Below are 15,987 nucleotides of genomic sequence, written 5' to 3'. Positions count from 1 at the left end.
GGTGAATGAACAGAGAAGGGCAGTCCCCATGATGGCAGCAGCAAGAGGATGAAGAGAGAGAGGAACAGACTAGCAACCAGAAACCCGATAGCTGTTTTTAAGATCAGTTTTCATGTCATCTTAGTACAACAGGTCACAATAAATTAGGTAGATATGAATGTGACCTGTGGTCTGAAAGTTGTTACAATAAGAAATCTAAATGCCATGCAGCTGTGTCTGAGTTAAAATACTGAATGTTTAACTATCATGAGGTTGGATTTACCCATTCTGACTTTAAATTTGTAAAAACATATATTCTTTCTATTGTTACATGTGTCCTCTTCCATGTTAAAAAATGTTAAGAGGGAGCATATGGTTCTAGAATTTGTGCAATAAGACTTTTTAAATTATTGTTTTAAGACAAACCCTTTCACTTTTGCTCATTTCCTTGATTTTCACTACAGATAAGTGTTACTGAGCTTTCTGATTGGTATATATGGGTTTCAATGCAAATTGTATAATAAAGATATGTTTTTGATGAGAAACTTGTTAAAAGCATGAAAGTATGACTTGTTAGAAATAAATGACCAATTCAGGATTGTTCATAGTGTGGATGTAAAAATCCAATAAAGCAGCAGGGAAGCAGTAAGTAATAGAGGTGTAAAGGATTTGCAAGGTGAGTGTGTGTGGTAAGGACAATTGAAATTGATGATCACAGTGATGTTATAATGATGTGGTAGAATAAAAATCTCAATGGACTTGAATGGGCAGAAGGCAGTATGAGTCAAAGCTGCTGCATAAGAAGCAAATTGTAGGTCTAAACAAGTCATAATACTTCAGAGGAAGCTTCAAAGCATTCATGTAACAAGAATTTTATAAGAGGAATTTTGTGAGTATCCACATTGACTCTAAGTAATGTGAAATCTTTTCTAATTTTTTTCTAAATATTGAGCATTGATATTTCACACAAATCAGAATCTAATTCACTGTATTAAAGTGACAAAGTCTCTTAAAATTTTGACCTAGTATTAGGGAAAAACAGTTGGAAGACATTTTCTAGTTAGTGTGTGTATATATATATATATTTTTTTTTTCAACTCTGAAACCAGTTTCTTGGAATGTTCAGCCATGTTCTGGACTGCAGTTTTACTCTTTGGAGCATTATATTCCTCCAGTGTAACCTGATTGATTTTTCTGGATGTCTCTGCTTGTTCAGGGTAATGACAACTCTATGCATTTTCGTTTTTTTTCTGAGTCATGTATGCCCCTATTCATAGCACTGATTTCCTTACTCTTACATACCTCATAAACTTGGGCACACATGCTTGTAGTATCTAATTAAATTTAAATAACTTCATCTGATTTAAATTCCAGGTTATCTCAGTGAACTCCATGTCAGGAAAATCAACCATAGTACAGAAAGCCTTTGATACCTGGCCTAGGAAAATCAGAATTTTGTGTTTTGTCAAGATGACTTCTTGTTGTCTGTGCTGACTTTATGTGATTTTCTATGTTGTAGAAATCCAAGACTTGAAAAAATAAAGCTCAGGGTTTTTTGTTTTCATTTGATACTGTCTTTGATTGAATATGATTTCACAGTGATCGTCACAGTGTTTGTGTGTTGGTTTGTTTTTCACCTTTGAGATAGGGTCGACCAAGTTCCCCAGACTGGACTAGCATATTGCTAAGTGCTTGAGACTGGCTTTTAACCTGTGATCCTCATGCCTCAGTCTCCCAAGTTGCTAGAATTACAGACCTGTGTCACCACACCCGACTTCAATTCTGTTTTAATCAGATGCTTTAAGCCTCTTTCAACATCTTTGGCAGGCCTCCCCAGGATCAGAGTTCTAAATTAAATTCCTTCAAACTGAAGGTAAATTTTGGATACTTCAAAGAACCCCAGAACTTTTCACATGTTATTTTACAAAAAAGGAAGTATTAAGCTCTTCAGGCTAATTTGCAATGTTGAATTCTATGGGAACATTGACAATTAACAATAATTCTAAATTCTTGAAAAGTTATATTGGTATGGGTGTCATTGTATGGTAGCATATGGAATTTGTAATTGTCCTGATATGATGCCATCAGGCATGATTTGGGTTATCTTAAAATGGTGTCTGAAATAATCGAATTTTTCAGTTACTAAAATTTTAAGAGACTTTTAACCATATGTATTCTAAGTCATTGTTACCCATAAACAATGACTATTTTGACTTTTCTCTGAAGCTACTCAGTTGGATGCATGGAAATGACTCTGACAAGTATCCTTGAATACAGATTTCTGATCTTTTTATGACCTTGGAGGGATTATGCCTTCCATGTGGGCCCCTGGATAGTGCCCATGAGGGCATTGCTACACAAGTTAGAGCCTGTTTCCACTTAAATTTTTGAATAAATTTAAAAAAATGTCCCTTTAGAGTTTCTCTCTGACCCACTGTTTATTAAAGTGTCTTATTCAGCCTCTCTGTATAATGTCCCCTCAGCCCAGAAGTGGACAGAGCACCACCAGGTGGACGGAGGGAGGGCTGCTGGCTCTGGACCCACCTCCAGCGGTGAGCTGCTCCAGGCCATGTGTCCCTCAGGGGGGGTCCAAGGCCACAGCCTGGGAAGGTGCAGCCGGGTCTGAGAGAGGGAGGCTGGGACAATTCCCAAAGGTGAGAGGCCCCCGAGCAGCAGGAGCTGAGCCCTGGACCCACACCCAGGGGCAGCATGACCAGCACCCTGGAAACTAGGGAATGCTTTGAAGGAAATTAGAGTAGCAGAAATAAATGGGAAAAAAATCTGCATTTCATTACAATACCTTAATACTTCACAGATATCTGTTCCTGCTGGTAACAACACAAGCGATGCGGGCCCCTACTTGGTGATGCAGTGAGGGCAGTTCTCAAGGAGGACTGTGCTTGGGAAGACTGAGCAGAGTGGGTGTCCAGGTTCTCTCCATGGAGACAGCAGCTTGGGAGCAGTCCACTGCCAGCTGGCTAGACTTAGCATGTGTGCACTTCTAGTGCTGTGCATGACCAAAGCAGCTTCATCTTTTGATCTAATGTGTATATATATATATACATAAAATTCCTATTGCATTTTTCACAGAAATAGAAAAATAATCACAAAAGTTCATGTACAAGCACAAAAGACCTCAATGAGTTGAGTCAACAATCTCAAGTAAGAAGAACAAAGCAGGAGACATCACACTGCCAAGCTGTGGTAAAATACAGTGCATGCACAGGCAGGTGGGCAGACACACGGGCACATGGAACAGGATGGACGTGGTCAGGTGTCTCCCCCAGGGCGTCAAGAACGAAGCTGAAGCTGTCCCTCACACAGGTGGATGAGGAGCACTGGACATCCCCATGGAGGAGAAGGGCTCTCACCCTTACCCCACACTCAGATGTCAGCCAAAAACAGGTTCAGGTGTCAAACAGCAGACCAAAGACTGTAACATTCCAAGAAAAAAGCCCCTTGGCATTGGTGTGACCAGTGATTGTTTTTGGAAACCCCAACAAAGCTCAGGCAACAGAAGTAAAACTAAGGAAGTGGACTATATCCAACTAAAAAGCAAAGGAATTAATGAAGGCCATGACAGGGAGTCCAGGGGACAGGAAGAAACGTCACAAGCCTTGTGTTTGACAAGACTGACATTCAGATACAGAAATGACCCCATGATCACACAACACAAAACAGACTAATACAAATGCCCAAGAAAAACCAGGAAAAGGACAGGCAAAGACAGTTCTCTCAAGGACACATGCAACTGATCATCTGGCTGTGCAACAAATTCTACATCGAGATGTCCCCCGATCCAGTCCTCTCACATACAGGCACAACCACAGGAGAGGAGAACGCTGCGTAAAAGGAGTCTGCACTCCCACGTCCATCGCTGCGTTCCTCCCAACTGAAGGCGGGAGACCTCTGCTGCTCAATGAAAGGCTGCGGGTAATGGGGTCACACCTGCAGAGCTGCGTGGATGAGGATGCTGTGCTAAGGGCAGCAGCCTGCCCAGGAAGGCACACTCTGCATGAGAGGCTTGGTGGGACAAAGAGCTGGCAAGAGAAAGTCGGGAGCTGAGGGTTCACGGGACTCTCCGTCACGTGAGACCAGGGATCTGAGATCCACACATGGCACGGTGCCTGAGCTGACAGGGCCAAACGCCACACAGAAGGCTGGCTTGCCCAGAGGAAGGCCTGGGCTAAGCCTCCTCACCCTCATGTCAAGAGTGACCAGAAAAGCAGGATCCAGGTGGGAGGAGGCGCTGGGGAAGAACCAGGTGATCTCCTGAAGGTAAGGCAGTGTCGCAGGTGCAGGCTGATCTACATCTCCTCCACACGTATCCTTTAAGATACATGCAACCTTTACAATGCTAGTCACACATCAGTGCTGTCCTCCAAAAATATCCTCGTAACTGAAGACAATAAAGATACGAAACAGAGATCAAAAGAGGAGGTATTCACCCAGTGTGATTATTTCAAGAAAACTGTGAGGCTCCATATCAAGCTGTCCTGCAGCTGGCTCCAAGCACAGTGCACTTTTACAAGATCACACCCATCAAGAGCTTTGTGTTCCAAACAGTCTTCAACAGGCGTGTGTGTTGATTTTCTATTCCTGGAATCACTTAGTATTTGAAAAAGAAGCCTGTGCACCCAAGTGAACTGCAAAACTACTAGTGAACCTCATGAGCAGATTCACATGGGTGGTCTCAGAACCAGATGAGGCAGAGGGAGGAGCTGAGTTGTTCTTATGGGCTGCCTGGAGGTGCCTTGACCTGACTTTCCTACAGTGAGTTAGCATATCTAACTGAGGTTTGACCAGGTGACATCTTCTATTAGTTCTACCTAGCAGCTTTGCTGGACATTGTTCTTAATGTGCACACACAACCAGTCTTTTTCTCAGCGAGACTAAAGATGTTGTGGTTCACTAGATATTTTTGATGCTTTTCTTTTCTACTTCAACAGGGATTTCTTTGTTTTGGTCCCTTTCATTTAAGAACCAAGAGTGATAAAACCAGATTCAAATGTCAGAATAAATGTAATTAGGAAATCTTATGGAAAGTAAGAGGAGGGTTTACAGTCATGGACAATGATAAACTTATTTTTAAATATTTAGAAGACAAATGTAAAAAGAATTATGGCAAAAAAAAATATGATCATTTATATCTGTGGCAGTGAGATAAAACTGTTCAGTTTAAGACCCATATGCCCATATCACTTCCATCTTACAGAACACTTACATCCAGAGTGTGTCTCCTACAATGATGCAAGCTCTCAGTATTTAGAGACTGGATAAAGCATCTGCTGCATGATGTGACTGCTATTCTGCCAGATTTTAAAGACAAAAAATGAGAAAAGTAGTAGCATTGTGGTAAATCATACAATAGAAAATTAATAATTACTACATTCTACATTATACTATTGCTGGAACTCAATTGAGATGGAAATACATTCATCCTTCAAAACAAGAAGATAGGTAGAAAATGCTCATTTCTCTTTTCCTAAATCAAACTCTGCTATGTTAATATGAAAGGAAAGTATAAATACACGCTCTGTGCAATAAAATAATCATCCTTACAGATACCACATGCTATAAATTTTCAAGTCCCAGTTGGAAGTGAGAAAATGAATGGAAGGAAGTACGAAATAAAGACTATAGATTAACAATTTGGTTTCAAATGACTGAAATGATACATAAGGAATAGGGAAGGTGGTACTCTGGGTTGGAGATGAACTGGGTTATTCCCCCAATGAGGCATCATGGTCCAAGGGTCAAGATGACCTGGAGTAGATACTGATAATATAAAAGAAGTTGCAAAAATCTGAGCATTATTAACTATTTTTTACATGAACCCTCCTGATGTCAGGGACACGAGGGGAAGAAGAATCTCTAGGTTCAGTCTCATGGCAGTAGGTATTACTATAATATTGTCCTGAGCCAGAGGACTTATTAGCATAAGGGATTTCAGAAAATATTTTCTTTTAGTGTTAAGTTCTCCATGTTTACTGGTAGAAAAAATTTACTCTTATGAAAAATTGCATTATCTCTGATCTTTGTAGAAATGTTAGTGTGAAAATATAGAAAAAGTTAGGTGAACATTCAAATAAAAAATTATCTGGAAATAAAAATATGATTGCAATTCAGGATACTGGTGCATGGACTACTATGGGCCATGGGTGTCTAGAGAAAACGGGAAAGGTCGAGGTTTTGTGAGGAAGAGGAATCTGCATGAGCCATTCAGGGATCTGAATAGCTCTGTAAAGTGGGTCCAGTAGCTAATTGTAAATTTACAATTAAGGTCACATTGGCAATTCCATTGAAAGAGGCTAAGAACAAAATTAGAGTCTTAAGAAAACCAGGCTGCTTCTCTTATTTAGCCTTCTGGGGCAGTTCCCAGAAGAGTTATATGTTACCCTAGTACTTCCTCCTTCTGGCATCTTAGCTCTACCTTAGCTGGGTATTACAGGAGTTTTAGTTGCATGCTCAGCTTCAATATCAGCAAAAGGACCCCCAGTGAGGCCATCTCTGATATTATAGGGTACATTCCCTCCAGTTTACTTTCCAGCAAACTAATTTCAAAGAGAAGCACAAGTTCTCCAAGACTATGGTGTTTCACAAAATGACGAACCAGGTTCTTGGTTCCCTCCATTATTCAATACCTAGAATGAGTACAGGGCCTGCACTCAGAAAATCCACTTAATTCAGTATTCTTCAGGTTCTTTCCAGGAGCAGTAACTGAGAAGAACAGCAGAGATTGTACCTTAGTGAATTCAAGCTGCTATAACAAGATTCCTTAGCATAGGTAGCATATAAGCAATGTAAATCTATTCCTCATGGTTCTGGAAGCTGTGAAGCCCAGGATCATGAGGCCTGTAGATTCAGTGCATAGTGAAGGCTGTATCCTGGTTAAACATGATGCCTTCTTGCTGTGTCCTCACACAATGAAGGGTGAGCCAACTCCCAACAAGCTGTATTTTAAAGGTTCTGATTCCATTTATGAAGCCCTAGCTTCATGACTGAATAACACCCTCCCTCAGATTCTACCTCCTATGACATGACTGAGGCATTAGGATTGTAACTTGTGAGCTTGGGAGGAGACCCAAAACTTCCAAACAAAGCACATTCCCACCAGCACCTAGGTTTACATGATGTCCTTTCTTTGCTTACCCACTGCTTTCCCATGGCAGCTTTGGGGCATGTGACCTGTTCACCACCCCCTTCTCCAACATGGAATGACCCAATTTGTGCTTCATGGCTGTGCTGTTGTGGTGTTGGAATTTTTAATACTTTCATCTGGACATGAGTGAAAACTGAGGAGCTAAGCTGGTCACACCATTGCATAGAGTTTAGTTCAGGATCAGGGCTCACACATTTGCTCTTAAGGAAACTGCTCACAGAGAAATTGTTTTTTCCTTTCCATGTGCACAAACACATTTTGGAACAGCTCATGGTTTCACTCTACCCTCTGGAGCCACAGGTTGGGTCTAGTTTCAGATGGTGGCAGTTATGACAGCAGGAGCATAAAAAGTCACCTGACACTTCCTGACCTCAAGCTTTGCTAACAGTGTGTGTGTGTGTGTGTGTGTGTGTGTGTGTGTGTGTGCATGTGTGTGTGTGTGTTTCATAACAGTGTTCATAACAGTTTGGTGTGGCATACAACAGGACATTTAGTCAAATGGAAGATAGTAAAATCAAGAAATAAACCCTCTGATACATGACATAATTGTCTTTGAGAAAAGATCCAAGACCATCTATGTGGGAAGCACAGGCTTTTCCATAAATATTGATATTTACTTTCAAAACACTGAATTCATGTTTACTTTATACCACATAGAATAATACAATCAAAATGAACTACAGATCAACATGTGGAAGCTAAAAAGTGTTGAATGAAAGCAGAGAGGAAACTTTTATGATGCTATGCTTGGCAGTGATTTCTTGGATATGACTCCAGAAGTACAAATAACACAAGGAAAAATAACAGAGAGTAAAACTGCAGTACACAGTACTGGGAGAACTCTCCACCACCTAGGAAGAAATGAAATCTAGAGTATATGAACACACACATACAGCACACACTTTAATTAGTGGTGATCAGAAAGTGAGCAAATAATTTGAAAAGGCATAGATTTCACTCAAAAGGACAAGCAAATGGGTCATAAGCACATCAAAATATGCTCAGCTTTAGTGATTCCTAGGGAAGTGCACATGAAACTCACAGTCGGACACCATTTCACACCAACCAGTAAATTTTAATTAAGAAACAAAGCAGAAAAATGTTCTAACAAGGGTGTGGAGAAATTGGAAACTTTGTGTGCTTTTGTGGAAATTTGAAGTGTTATTGCCCTTGTAGAAAATAGTTAGTGATTCTTAATAAATTAAGCCTACAGTTAGTAAATGATGCACTAATTCTGATTCTTGGGGTGCATCTGGAAAGAACTCTTTATACTCTTGGTGGGATTATGCATTAGTACAGCCATTATGGAAATCAGTTAGGGAGTTCCTTAGAGAAATAAAAGGAGGACACATAGAAGTCTCAGTAATCCTACTACTGGATTTATGTTTAAAGAAATGAATTAATTATATCAAGAAAATATTTGCACTCACTTATTATAGCACTCTTCACAATAACCAAGGTATTTAATCAACCAGAGTGTCCATCAACAGATACATGGGTGAATAAAATGTTGTAGAGAATTAAATGTGTTGCACCAATGTAGGTAGCACCTCTAAACCCCTCCACATCCCAGAACAGAAGCAGTGAAAGAACAACTGATCAGAGAAGTGCAGGAGATAGTGCGTATTCTAAAACTAAATATTGAACAGCTGGAACCTTAGAGGGACTTAGAGTCTCTCCAAGGAACCTGGATCACTGTGGGGAAAACAATCACCCCAACCAACCTCCAGCACATCAAAAAAAGAATCAAATGACAGTCCAATGGAGGAAGTGTCAAAGAATTCTCAGTGTTACAAATTTCAGTGATCTAAAAGAGGATGCAAGATATAAACTTAAAGAGAAAATGCAGGAAGTTAAATTTCATTTCAAAAAAGAGGCAGATCTTACAAAAAGAAAAAATCAGTTTCCTAGAAATGAAATACTCAAAAATCAGATTAAAATCCGTTGAAATTGTTACCAGTAATTAGACCATTTTGAAGACCAATTCTAAGGACTTGCAAATGAAGTATATATTCTTACAAATGAAGTAGGTAAAAATGATAAGGTGTTAAGAGGTCATGACCAGAATATTCAGGAAACTTAGGATACATGAAGATACTAAACTAAGAGTCATTGGTATAGACAAAGGCACTGAAAGAAAATAAAACTAGAGTAATGAAAAGACTTTTCAAAGAAATAATGTTAGAAAAACTTCCAAATATTAGGAAAAAGATGAAAATGCATATAAAAACAAAGTACGTTTGGAACAATTTTAGGTAAGATAAGAAAATATTCTTCCCAAAACACATTCTAATTAAAATGCCTAACATACACAATAAGGATAGAATTTTAAAACCATAAGAGAGAAATATCAGTTCACATTCAGAGACAAATTAGAATTTCAACTGATTTTTCAGCTTAGATTTTTTTAATCAGGAGGGCTTAGAATTATATATGCCAAGTTCTGGAAAATAGTGAATTCCAACCAAGATTACTACATTAAGAGAAATGATCCTTCAGAATAAAGATGAAATAAAAATTTCCAACAAAAAGCAGAAATAAATATAATTCATAAACACTAAGCCTGTACTAAAAATCATGTCTTTCAGCTTACAAATATTTCAGACCACCTCAGCAAAATGAGTTGAAACATTATTTCTAAAACTAAATTTATTGAAATTATCATCTAGTATGTACTGTGAATAATGGACACTACTTGGTCCACATGTGTGGACTTTCCCTAAAACATCTCAGTAGGTACATGAAATATAAAAAGTTAAAAGCAAAACCTCATCTAGAAGATATGGTCTTAACCATGAGTAGTGTCTATGTGGGATGTATGTAGAGTGTGTGCTGAGCATTGGGAGGGTGGAGGATGTCCTCATATTCCTAACTTCACTCATCAGATGATATCTTTGACCTATTCATTTTATAGTTCACCTCCCCTCATCCTTGACTTCTGCTGGCACCTCTCAATCCTTATTGTTGATCTTTCTCTTAGGATCCATCCCCTAAAGGAAACATTAATTTCTCATGAAATCTAGAGTAAATACTTCAGAATCACTAATGAGCCTTTGTTGAATTTCTGTAATAATTTCCTAAAAATGAAAAAGAAGCAATTGGTACAGAGTAGTTAAAGGTGTACAATGTTGGAAACAAAAAACAAATCTTATGGCTCTGAATAGACCTACCATTCAACACATTTGTTTTTCTATTTTAAACACAGAAAAATAAGGAATTGAAAATTTATTAGAAGATAACATGAAAAATAATAAAATTGTCAAGCAAAAAGCCAAATCTATGAAGAAAATTTCCATTTTTATTTCAGCAAGACCAAAATTCTTCCCCTTGATAAAATTAACAGAAAATAAACATTCAATTTGGATAATAAACCAAAAAAGTATGTTTAAAGCTACAAATGTGAAGACAATTTTGTACAGATATGAGCAATTCTCTTATATTCTAGATCATAGTCCAACCACTCCCAATATGAAATAATATTCTCATCTACTACACATTGCTGAGTGGACTTGCAGTAAGTCCTGGGGAATGAGGCAGAAAGTTTATCTACATTTCACACAAGAGAGTCTCTGAATTCATCTGCTCAGGGCCCCCATCACCTCTTTTTTCATAGTCTGTAGATAACAGGATTGAGCATTGGAGTGAGGATGGTGTAGAAGGCAGCCAAAATCTTATCCTCTGCTGGAGACCAGAGATATCTTGGGTGTAGGTAAGTGAAAGAAAAAGGTACATAGTAGAAGGTCACCACAGTGAGGTGGGTGCTGTAATAGAGTAAGTCTTCATTTTCCCTTCCCCCAAATGCATGGGGCAGACAGCAAGGAGAATATGACCACAGAAACCAACAATTACAACAAATGGAAACACATGAAAAATTGTGGTTCTCACAAACACTGTGTACTCATAGACCCAAGTGTCCATGCAGGCCAAGGTCAACATGGCAGGGACATCACAGAAGAAATTATTGATGCCCCTTGATCTACAGCAAGGGATATGGAGGGCATCTATGGTGTGAGCATAGGAGTTGACAGAGCCCATCATCCAAGATCACAATATTATGAGTACACATACTCTTTTGTTCATGGGAAAGGCATAGTGGAGCAGGCAGAAAATTGCCACATAATGGTCATAGGCCTTAGATGTCAACAACAGTGTTTCTGCACCTACTAAAATCAGGAAGAAGAAACTTTGAATTCCACACCCAATGAATGAAATACAGTTGTTTTCAAATAGGAAAGCAGTGATTAGATTACATGAATTATTCATAAAATTTTCATCTCTCTCTCAAAGAACCAGTATTAACAACTTGTTAAAAAGAAGTCTAATTTTCTTCCTCAGATATTTGTACTTTATTTTTTTTTCTGGAAAGAAAATATTTTAATTCAGTTTCATTTAAAAATGAAAGTAGTTTACTTATCCCCATAATAAGCACATTAACCACATTTTCACATACAGAAACCTTAGGTATATTCAACTGTTTATAAGACAAATCCCCATATAGTACACTTACATTCATGTGAAGTATCTAAACTTACCAACTTACATAGATTTGCAACTTTTGCATGTGGTATCTTTCAAAATGACTAACTAATACACTTATTTTCTAAAATTCAGTTCATATATGATATTGTATTCATAAAATGAGGATCCAAACATTCTTCTAAACATAAACTTTCAGCTAAAGTTTTAACAATTTCATTTACATAACTTTGCAATGCAGGGTCTTTTTCATAGGTTGTACAGTTTAGTTTATAGTTTAAGTCATTTAAAATGGTTCACTGTTAGGGCTAAAAATGCAGCTCAACTTGGCAGCCACGGTGGTAGCCTCCGCTGTGCGCTCCCGAGATGTAAGGCAGCCGCCTCTCGCTGGCTCAGTTGTGGCTCTCCGGTAGATCCCAGAAAAAATGCTCCACAGACACAAGATCTCACACAAGAGACTTTATTATGTGGAAAATCAACGCATCTGCTCAGGGTGAAAAGAAGGGGAAAAAGAGAAAGATGGTGTATGGCTTCTCCCAGATATTGAAATCTCACAGGCTGGAAGGAACCAATGGCGGTGGAGAATTCTTGCAGACTGACTGATGAACCAATAGCATGTTAGGACGTAACATGGGAAGCAGGAAAATGGCGGCAGTGTAAGCTGGAAATTCCTGTAATGGAAGAGGTGGGTGGAGCACAGATTGACAAGTGGCTGTGAGGCGGAAAATACCTGCATCGAGAGAGGCAGGTGACTTTATACTTTACATTCCTCCATTTCCTTTTTTATAAAAAAAAATTTTTTTGGATACATGGATGAAGTTCAGTCTTCTGTAATTACTTCCTGCTGAGTGTGGACATAGAGCAGATTCAAGGGAGAGATATCATTGTGGCAGGAAGAGTTGGGGACTTGATAGTTCCTCTGGGGGCACACCTGTAGTCCGGCTCAATTTTTGTAAGATCCTGATATTTTCTGTCATACAAGCTGATTAGTTGACATGGAAGTAAATGACAGGGGGCTCCCCTTTTCGGCTGGCATTCTATTGGAAAAAAATTCAGAGGTTAGGGAAATTACAAACAGGAATCCAGTCCTCATGGCTGGGCATGGTTGCCTGGTGTTTCAGTCATCTGGTTCCCAATTTCTAGAATGGGAGAAAGGGTGGAGGGCTTTATGATCTTCAGTCTGAGATGAAGGGGTCCCACAGGAGTGGCTGAGTATCAGTTGGAAGAAGCCTGTGGATTAGGAGCTGGAGAGGGATTAGTGGACCAAGAAAAGAGCTTAACCCAAGAAATGTGCAGCCATCCTGGTAGATTTTGTAACTTGACAGCTGTTGGCATGGCCAGGATCACTGTATGGGGTCCCTGCCACTTGGGAGATAGAGGGATTGTACCTTCCTGAGGAGGAGAAATAAGAACTTGGTCTCCTATTTGCAGAGGTTGGGTAAGGAGGTCAGATAACGGTTTAGGTAGGGTGGAGTCAGCATAGCCCCATAGAAATGCTCGAATATGATTTAGGAGAGGAATGGATATTTGAGAAGGAAGAAGGGAAAGAAGGGGCACTATCCCAGGGGGCAGAATGGGATGACCATACATTAACTCAAAAGGGGAAGTATTAGTTTGTTTCTTTGGGAGTGAGCAAAGACACAGAAGAGCAAGGGGCAGGAGTTTAACCCAGTTGAGGTGAAGTTCTAAAGAGAGCTTGGTTAAAACATTTTTAAGTATTCAGTTTGATCTTTCTACTTTGCCTGATGACTTTGGGTGAAAGGGAATGTGGAAATGCCAATGGATCCTGAGAGCCTTGGCAAGTTGTTGGGTGACTTGGGAAATGAATTCAGGTCGATTATCTGACTGGAAGGAAGTAGGTACTCCAAAGTGAGGAATAATTTCATGAAGGATGAAGGTAGAGACAGTTATTGCCCTTTTGTTGGAGGTGGGGATGGCTTCAATCCATCCCAAGAAGGTGTCTATCATAACCAATAGGTATTTAGATTTTCTTACTGTGGGCATGTGAGTGAAATCAAGTTGCCAGTCTACCCCTGGAATGTTGCCATGGGCTTGATGAGTCAGAAAAATGGGGGGTCTGACTGATGTAGGATTTGTTTGCAGGCAAGCTTCACATGAGGTGGAGAGTTCCTTCAGAAATGAGATATCAGAGGAGGACAGTTGCAGATGAATTTTAGCAAATGGTAAGAGTGAAGAAAGGTTGGGGTGAAATAGACGATGGAGATAGGAACGTATTTTCCTATTGGGGGTGGTGGAGGCAAAGGATCATGGAGAGCCATAATAGGAGCTGGCATGGACATTAGGGAAGCCCTTTTAGCCTCCTTATCTGCCTTGTTATTACATGAAGAGATGAATGATTGATGTGTTTGATGGGCTCTGCAATGTACAAGGCCTATAGTTGCTGGGAGGCGAACAGCCTCAAGGAGTTTTAGAATGTAACTAGAGTTGGTGATGGAGTTTCCTTTTGTAGTAAGAAGGCCTCTATCTTTCCAGATAGCAGCATGAGAGAGAATAATGTGAAAAGCATATTTGGAGTCCGGTGTAGACTGTGAGGGATTGTCCCTTTGCGAGGGTGAATGTGCCGGTAAGGGCAATTAGTTCTGCCTGTTGGTTGGTGGTGTTGTTGGGTAGTACTCTTGACTCTATTACCTTTTTAAGAGAGACAATGGCATTTCCAGCTTGTTGGATCCCTTTATGGAGAAAAGAGCTTCCATCAGTGAACCATATAACAGTAGGGTTGCATAGAGCTCCTTCCTGGACGTTAGAGGGGCAGGGAAGTAACTCCTCCAGGGTCTCAAGGCAACTATGGGTTGCAGAAGCATGTATGTTGGAAGGCAGGGGTAAGAGGGTGGCTGGATTTAAAGGAGAGCATGTTTTAAGGGAAACGGAAGAGTCCTCGATAAGAGCAGTTTGCAAGGCCAACACCCGAAAGGGTGGTAGTGTTTGCAGACCTTTATAAGTAAGAAGCTTAGACAGATGATGAGCTGAGAGCACTTCATTGGGAGCCCCAAAAGAGAGTTTCTTTGATTCCTGGATCAAGACAAATGCTGCTGCTAATACTGTAAGACATGGCACCCAGCCCCTTATAGGGGGGGGTCTAACCTCTTTGACAGGTATGCTATTGGTCCAAAAGTGGGGCCAAACATGTGTCCTATGACCCCCAGGGCAAACCCACTTTTCTCAGACACAAACATGTAGAATAGTTTGGTTAAATCAGGGAAGTGTAGGGCTGGGGCTTGAAGAAGGACTTTCATTAAGATTTGGAAAGGGGCTTTCACTGTGTTGAGGAGAGGTTCAGTGGGAGTACCCTTTGAAGCCTCATATAGGGGTGTCATGTCCCTCACCCGCAAGAAAGCACGACACAGGAATCTTCCTTCAGCAATTTAATAAGGACCTTATTATAAAACCATGGTTTTTCTTCTTCTATCTCTTGAGCCGAACTCATACACTTTTATACTCTTGCAATAGCCAATCTATTCCTGCCACTTGGCCTATGTTCATAGGTGCTCCCATTTGTAACAGTTAGCTCAACCAAATATGGGCTTGTTTACCTAGAAAGCACTTCAGGAAGCCAGCACCATCTTATGATGGTGGCAAGGCGGCTCGCCACATCTCCCCCTTCTTTATTTTATGAACACAGGTGAAGGTAGAGGCCCTATCCTACTGTGCAAAAGTGGCAAATAGTGAATGTCAGTCCCAGAGTGGCGCCTTCTCTGGGCCTAATATCACCTAAGCCGATGCCTTTTTTCGTAGGGTGGGACGTGGACATCAAACCCACATGCAATAGGGCATGCCTTCCTTGAGGTTTAAAAATAAAACTCTCAAGTGCAGTGCTTTGCCTCGCATCCTGTGTCCATGAAGACATAGCGGTATGGAAAACCATACTAGGGGAGCTTATCCAGCTTATGCAACTGCAAAGGCCTGAGGTAGGAAAACACATCACCCTACTTGCCAATGCTGCACAATACAGGGGCACCATAATGAACACAAGGCATACAGTAACAGTTCTCTCCTCCAACATCATTGTTATAGCTCAAGATCAAAAGTGGAAGTTACAAGACAATTGAAGCCTTAATTAGTACAAGAAATCCCCAGGATGCAAATACACAGTCCTCAAAGAAAAGTACATAGTAATTACAGCAGTACCCTGCAGACACCTAGCGTAAATGATAATTCTAACTCTAACAGAGATATACTAAAAATGTCACTTATTTCTGTGCCAGATTAGCCAACCACACAGAAGGTGACACCCCTTGTTCAATGACTAACACAGCCTGAATTAACACCGCCTTTTCACGTGCTTGACGCACTCTTAGCTTGCAAATAAACCAAAGGCAAAGGCAAATACCTGCAAAACAAATACATTCAAA

General features: G+C 40.1%; 1 pseudogene; it reads right to left on the bottom strand.

The window, feature by feature from the left end:
- Positions 1-10,748: 10,748 nt before the first annotated feature.
- LOC124973495 (olfactory receptor 2L5-like) lies at positions 10,749-11,404 on the bottom strand (annotated as a pseudogene).
- Positions 11,405-15,987: the final 4,583 nt, after the last annotated feature.

This window comes from Sciurus carolinensis, assembly GCF_902686445.1.
Source record: "Sciurus carolinensis chromosome 19 unlocalized genomic scaffold, mSciCar1.2 SUPER_34, whole genome shotgun sequence".
Lineage (NCBI taxonomy): Eukaryota > Metazoa > Chordata > Mammalia > Rodentia > Sciuridae > Sciurus > Sciurus carolinensis.
The sequence above is the reverse complement of the archived record's forward strand: the minus strand, read 5'-3'. Positions and strand labels throughout refer to the sequence as shown.